The 7,799-nt window shown below is 38.0% G+C and overlaps 1 long non-coding RNA gene across 1 annotated transcript in view; it reads left to right on the top strand.

The window, feature by feature from the left end:
• The first annotated feature begins 1,524 nt into the window (after window positions 1-1,524).
• Window positions 1,525-7,799, top strand: part of LOC103092719 (uncharacterized) — a 29,374-nt gene continuing 23,099 nt past the window's right edge. Inside the window, exon 1 of the long non-coding RNA XR_008917765.1 lies at window positions 1,525-1,883. This is a non-coding gene — a long non-coding RNA (uncharacterized LOC103092719). The remainder of the gene's footprint in view (window positions 1,884-7,799) is intronic.

The raw sequence follows: 7,799 nt of genomic DNA, 5'->3' as shown, positions 1-7,799 counted from the left end.
ATACAATATTGCTGTTAACGTGTACAGTGTTCTCCTGGTTCTGCTTATTTCATTCTCTATCAGTTCATGCAGATCTTTCTGGCTTTTGCTGAAATCTCCCTACTCATCATTCTTATACCACAATCATATTCTGCCACCAGCATTTCCATAATTTGTTCATCCATTACCCAACTGATGGACATCCCTTTAGTTTCTAATTCTTTGCCACCACAAAAAGTGCAGCTATAAATATTTTTGTACAAGTAAGTCCTTCCCACTTTTCTAGCTGAGTTGTCAAATATTGTATGAGATTTTTCTGTTTCAGATATGATTTGGTGACTTCTAAAAGTCTGTGTTTATTGACATTTTGACACCAAAAAAAATGTTACTGTAAGTAGAAAGGAAGCAGAGCAATTTTTTTCTATTGTGGCAGAAAAAAGAATATTAAAACTTGAAAATGCCATTGAAATACAAATAAGATGTGATATGAAACAAAAATATGTATCTTAAGAAGAACTTTAAATTTCACATACTTGCTTGTTATAAATATCTCATTTGATCCTCACAAAAACTCTTACTACTTTTTTTTTATCTACTATTATTCCTGTCTTACAGTTGAGAAAATTGAGGCAAACAGAAGTGACATGACAACCCAGGATCACTCAGGAAGTCTCTGAGGTCAACTTGGATCTTTCTGACTCTACACCCAGAGTTATGCAGTACCATCTAGCTGCCCCAGTACGTACCAATAGAATATCTTTTCTTAAAAGAAGCTGGTGTACATATTAAATTACAAGGAAACTATTTTCCAGATACCAAAGTGCATGTCAATGTAAAAAAAATGCCTTTCCTCCCACTTGTATTTATGTAACTACTCATATGAAAGCAATAAAATATTACTCTCCTGCACAAAAATCTTCAGTGGTTTTCTTTTATGACTCTAGAATAAAATACAGAATAAAATACAAATTCCTTTAGCCTATCATTTAAAGACAATCTGCGACCAACCTACTTTATAATACTTTATAGTAACTGTCCTCAAGCTCTCAATTTCAGCCAAACTGGCTTACTAGAAATTTTCCAAGCACGAGGTTCCATTTTTCATTTTTTTGTCTTTTCAGAGACTGCTTCATATGCTTATAATTTATTTTCTTCTCACTTCCTCATTGAGGGAAATTTGAGATTCTAAACCCAACTAAGACTTGTTAAGGGTTAAATTTTGGGTAGTTTGACAAAATATGAGGAGAGCAGTTTGGTAAAACCCCAAACACTTAGTTTATTGGGGAAGAAGTTCAGATAGGAAATAGGAAGAAAGAAAGTGAGAATATTACTCTAATATCTTATAGCTATACCTGAAATCCCAGTCCTAATTAAAATCTCTAAAAAACCCTAAATCTAACTATCTTTGGGGACAGGCTGACCCAGGTCAGGTCTAACTTCTCTACACTGTCTAACTAAAATTATATTCCCTACCTAACTACCTAAGCTAATCAATAAACATTTATCACCTACAGCCTCCTTAAATTCAGTTTCCTTATCCCAGCTGTCAATAGTCCAACTGTCAGTCTGACCAAGACAAAGACTGACTGACCTCCTGCTCTCTAGAAATCCAGAGGAAAAAGAAGTCCCTTCTCTTAACTGTCTCTCTCTTACATACTTCACTCATTTCCTAGGTGATGGAATCTTCAGCTCTCTACTGCTCTTACTGAGAAATGTTTCTGTTCCTGCCTCTTAAAGAGACAGAGGAAGAGATTAAGAAACTCCCTTTAACAAGCCCCTCTTCCTACATGAAGCCTTTCTTAACTTCTCTCAGTTATCAGTACTTGTTCCCTCCTTAGATTTGTTTTTCTATTAACATGGTATGACCCTCTTCCTTCCTTCCACTAGGATGATAGCTACTTAAGGTAGGAATGGTTTACTTATTTCTGTAGCCTCTGGTGCTTAGCACACGGATGCTGCAGGGTACATAGTACATGCATAAGAAATGTTTGTTGATTGATTAATTCCCTAAATTGAATCAAATTTACCTGATAAGAATGGTTCACATTTATATAAACTTTATAAGGGGTTTTCCCTATAGCCCTGTAAAGAAGGTTGGATAGATATTATTCTCCAGTTTGAAGAAATTGAGTCTTACAGAGGTGAAGTGAATTTGAGCCTTGATCTTCTGATTTGAAATATAATTTTCTTTCCACTCAGGGACCTTGGCTTCTGTAAGAAGTGAATTTTACTGCTAAGTTGGTGATTTGCAAATATTTAGCTTTGTCTTTGTTGAAATCACTCCAATTCTTCTTAGGTGGTTAGTTCTGGAGTGATTCGTTTCCACTCCTAATTTCCTTAACATCAGACATTCATTACTTGACTCACTTTACAGGAGATATTACCTCATTAGGCAATAATCATGCTCAGTAACCAAGGAAGAGCCATGGGACTCCAGCCCCACTGTGTATAGTAAACCAAAGCAGACATAGTGACACCATTCTTTGTACCATGCTGAAGTCCCAGAAAGCCTTCCAGAAAGTTCTGTTTGACACATCTACCTGTAAGCAAATTTATTCTTCCACTTAGTTCATAGTCATAAAGTTACATTAGAGGTAGAAATAACCTTGAAGTCTTAATCATTGATGTCTTAGTAGTTCAGGCAACATAAGAATCTTCAGTTATTTCTTAATTTTAATAGCAAACATTCCTGTTGCATTTTCTGCATAGATGACACATTAATATAGGGGTTTTGTATGAATACTTTAATATTCATAATGAGATGGGGGTATGGGGTTTCCCTAGGCACCCCAATTCCCTAGAGGAATCTCAGCTCAAAAAGTACAGGAGGAGTTCCTATTCTAATACCCCTGCAGTCTGGCTGAAGGAAGCAGGCATCTCCTTAGCCTTTCCACTAGTTTTTAATAAGCACAAATATGCACCTTCAGTTTGCTTTCTTTTTGAAACCCTTACCAATACTGTGTATTGGTTCCAAGGCAGAAGAATGGTAAGGGCTAGACCAGGGGTCTCCAAACATTTTACTCCAGTTTACTGTCCCCCTGACCATTGGTGGGCCAAACTATAAAAAAACAACAAATATGAACAAATCCCTCTTCACACTGCACATATCTTATTTTTTTTATTCTAGACATTTTATTATTATTGTTATTTTTCAGATCTTAAACATTATTTTATTTGGTCAATTTCTAACATTATTCCTTGGATACAAAAATCATTTTCTTTCCCTCTCTCCCCTCCTGCCACCCCTCCCATAGCCGACGAGCAATTCCACTGGGTATTGCATGTGTCCTTGATCTGAACCCATTTCCCTGTTGTTGATATTTGTACTAGGATGTTCATTTAGAGTCTACATCCCCAATCATATCCCCCTTGGCCCCTGTAGTCAAGCAGTTGCTTTTCTTCAGTGTTTTTACTCCCACAGGTTTTCCTCTGCAGCTGTATATTGTTGTTATTGTTGTTGTTTCCTCATGGATTCCTCTGGGTTGTTCAGGATCACTGCATTGCCACTAATGGAGAAATCTATTGCATTCGATTGTACCACAGTGTATCAGTCTCTGTGTACAATGTTCTCCTGGTTCTGCTCCTCTCGCTCTGCATCACTTCCTGGAGGTCGTTCCAGTCTCCATGGAATTCCTCCACTTTATTATTCCTTTGAGCACAATAGTATTCCATCACCAACATATACCACAATTTGTTCAGCCATTGCCAAATGGAAGGGCATCCCCTCATTTTCCAATTTTTTTGCCACCACAAAGAGCGCAGCTATGAATATTCTTGTACAAGTCTTTTTCCTCATTATCTCTTGGGGGGTACAAACCCAGCAGTGCTATGACTGGATCTAAGGGCAGACGGTCTTTTAGTGCCCTTTGGGCATAGTTCCAAATTGTCCTCCAGAATGGTTGGATCAATTCACAATCCCACCAGCAATTAATTAATGTCCCTACTTTGCCACATCCCCTCCAGCATTCATTACTTTCCTTTGCTGTCATATTAGCCAATCTGCTAGGTGTGGGGTGATACCTCAGAGTTGTTTTGATTTGCATCTCTCTGATTATAAGAGATGTAGAACACTTTTTATGTGCTTATTGATGGTTTTGATTTCTTTAACTGAAAATTGCCTTTTCATGTCCCTTGCCTATTTATCAATTGGAGAATGGCTTCTTTTTTTGTACAATTGATTTAACTCATTGTAAATTTGCATAATTAGACCTTTGTCAGAGGTTTTTGTTCTGAAGGATTGTTTCCCAGTTTGTTATTTCCCTTCTGATTTTGGTTACATTGGTTTTGTTTGTACAGAAACTTTTTAATTTGATGTAGTCAAAATTATTTATTTTACATTTTGTGACTCTTTCTAAGTCTTGCTTGGTTTTGAAATTTTTCCCTTCCCAAAGGCCTGACATGTATACTATTCTGTGTTCACCTAATTTACTTATTGTTTCCTTCTTTATGTTCAAGCCATTCACCCATTCTGAGTTTATCTTGGTGTAAGGTGTGAGATGTTGATCCAAGTCTAATCTCTCCCATACTGTCTTCCAATTTTCCCAGCAGTTTTTATCAAATAGCGGATTTTTGTCCCCAAAGCCGGGATCTTTGGGTTTGTCATAGACTGTCTTGCTGAGGTCACTTACCCCAAGTCTATTCCACTGATCCTCCTTTCTGTCTCTTAGTCAGTACCAAATTGTTTTGATGACCCAAGCTATCACTCTTTGTGGATGATATGATGGTTTACTTAAAGAATCCTAGAGAATCAACTAAAAAGCTAGTGGAAATAATCAACAACTTTAGCAAAGTTGCAGGATACAAAATAAACCCACATAAGTCATCAGCATTTCTATATATTCCAACACATCTCAGCAGCAAGAATTAGAAAGAGAAATTCTATTCAAAACCACCCTAGACAATATAAAATACTTGGGAATCTATCTGCCAAGACAAACACAGGAACTATATGAACACAACTACAAAACACTTTCCACACAACTAAAACTAGATCTGAGCAATTGGAAAAACATTAACTGCTCATGGGTAGGATGAGCTAACATAATAAAAATGACCATCCTACCCAAATTAGCTTACTTATTTAGTTTCATACCCATTGAACTACCAAAAAACTTCTTTACTGAATTAGAAAAAAAAAAACATAACAAAGTTCATTTGGAAGAACAAAAGATCAAGGATATCCAGGGAAATCATGAAAAAAAAATACAAAGGAAGGTGGTCTTGCAGTACCAGATCTTAAACTATACACATATCTTATTTTAAAGTAAAAAAAAATGGGAACAAATACAATATTTACAATAAAGAATAAGTAAATTTAAATTAACAAACTGACCAGTATATCAAAAGGAATTATGGGCTTGCTTTTGGCTAATGAGATGGTCGATGTCCGGTTCCATATTTGTCACTGTTAGCCATAACAAGTGATGCAAGTGTGTATCAGTTAGTCTAGATCTGGTTGGAGATTTCAGATGTTTCATACTGGAAAAAGTCTGTTCACAGACATAAGTGCTGCAAAAGATGGTTGCCATTTTGAATGCATGGTTCCTGAGATTAGGATATGTCTTAGAGGGGAAAGATGCATAGAAATTAGCAAGCTGCTTGACTTGAATGCATCTTTCAGAGTCACAGGGCCATGATGTTGTGCATCTGGGGGAGTATGAGGGTCATTGTACTACCATGTTTCCCTGAAAATAAGACACTGTCATATTAATTTGACCCCCCAAAAACAGGGGGTATCTTATAAAACGCCCAGTGGCAGTGATGGGCTTCTCACAGTAGAGGCCCACTGCTCATTTCACAGGTCAGATCACTGCTATCCGATGCCTGTATACAGTACTGGAGGCAGTGCTGGGCCTGTGACATTGCATACCACTGTCTGGGATAGTGGAGGCTGCAGCGCTGGCTGGGATGGGCCTGTCACACCTTGCACAGACCCATCACTGCCACCACTATACCCTGTAGCAGTATGCACAGTGCAGAATCCCCTCCCCGATTGCCACTCACCATCTTGACGTCTTCCATTGTGCAGCCACATGATCCTTTGCATGGTGCCTCGTTCTCATTCAGTTACTCTCAGAACAAGGCGCCATGCAAAGGATTATGTCACCGGAAGTAGTACTGTATGTGAGCGCCACTGCGCTTTGCAGCACTCCTCTCACTGACCACCAATGAAAGAGGTGCCCCTTCCAGAAGTCTGGTGGGGGCCGGATAAATGACTGCAGGGGGCTGCATGTGGCCCTCAGGCTGTAGTTTAGGGACCCTTGGACTAGACATTGGGGGTCAAGTGACTTGCCTCAATCCACTGAGCCTCCCAGCTGCCCCTACCAGTTTGTTTTTGATAAGCGTCCATTTGCATCTCAGATATCAGTTCATCCCCTGAACTGCATAACTCCCCCTCTTTTGTATTCAGGGACACTGGACTTCTACCCCAGATACCAAGGCACCTCACAATCTCATAGCACATTCTCCCCCAACCCCCTGTTTCTGGTCATGTGATTTCTGTCCACAGTAAGGTATAAGAATTCTCAAAACTGTCTCTAAGGAGAGGTAGTGTTTTACTTATACCTGCCTCCCAGCCATTCAACTCAATAATTCAACTTACATTCAACTTCATAAAATTTCTCTTTTTCTAAAGAGAATCATTGGAGCCCATCATTCTTGAGGGAGCCCCCTTTCTGGCCTGGGACTAATCTCAGCTCTCCTACAACAATTTAGTTGTGATCTCCATCAGTCTTTACTCAGTATGTAGGTTCTCGTACTGGTTCTAAATATGACCATGGGCTGGTAGTCATATTTCTGTTGTCTCATTTCCTTTATGGGTTTTGTGTCCTCATTTATAAGAAAAGGTAGAATCCCTTTGGTTAAATATGGCCCTCTCCCCCAGAATAGTCTTTAAAAAAAACAAATACACTTTGGAGAATAAATGCATTAAGGTATTAATTGTCAATAATTCTTTCCTTTTTAAAAACATTTCTTTCCTCCATAATGTGACAGGATGGCCTAAAGGCAGCATTAGAACATTTGAGAGTAGTACCCCCATGCCAAGGGTATTGATGAAGGAGTAGGGAGGGAAGATAGAATGGCAATATCTTAATTCACACTTTTCCTTTATCACAACTTTCCTTTGAATCTGTCCTGGTGGGACTCCACAGAACCTTTTAAAAAAGACCCTGTGTAAAGCACAACATTCATCATGGAAAGGAAAGAAGATTGTGTTGTTTTTTGCTATTTCCAATACTAAGGTCTTGCCTAGCAATTAATTCAGGAATTAACTGGGGGAATATCAGACACCTAAAAGGCAAAAAAAAAAATTAAATTCATAAGAGAGAACCCTAGAGCAGATAAAAGCAATTGAATACCCCCTAAAAGAGACTACCATTGGGCTGTGTTGGTTTGTATAATTATTTGAAGGAGGTATTTTTAGGAGGAGAAATTTTCATGGAGAACAGAATAAGCTGACATGAGTTGATACTTGAATGTGGGAATGGAATATCATCTACAAGCCATCATAATTCTTTTTCTCCTCATTTGATTTATTTTATTTAATTAATTAATTAATTAATTATTAATTTAGAATATTTCCCTATGGTTACATGATTCATGTTCTTTCCGTTCCCCCCTCCTGTAGCCAAAGTCCTCATTTGAATTTTTAAAAAATAAGCCATCTGATAAACTCTTCTGCCCTTTACTGAATGTATCCTTATATTTTAAAAGCGCAAAAAATAGTTTAGCTTAAGCACTGATTACAATAATCAAGTATGACCACATATACTACTTTCTGCACCCATAGTTCCCTATTCCTTTTTTTTTTCCGATCCAGG

Source organism: Monodelphis domestica, chromosome 3 (genome assembly GCF_027887165.1).
Source record: "Monodelphis domestica isolate mMonDom1 chromosome 3, mMonDom1.pri, whole genome shotgun sequence".
NCBI classification, from domain to species: domain Eukaryota; kingdom Metazoa; phylum Chordata; class Mammalia; order Didelphimorphia; family Didelphidae; genus Monodelphis; species Monodelphis domestica.
The sequence above is the reverse complement of the archived record's forward strand: the minus strand, read 5'-3'. Positions and strand labels throughout refer to the sequence as shown.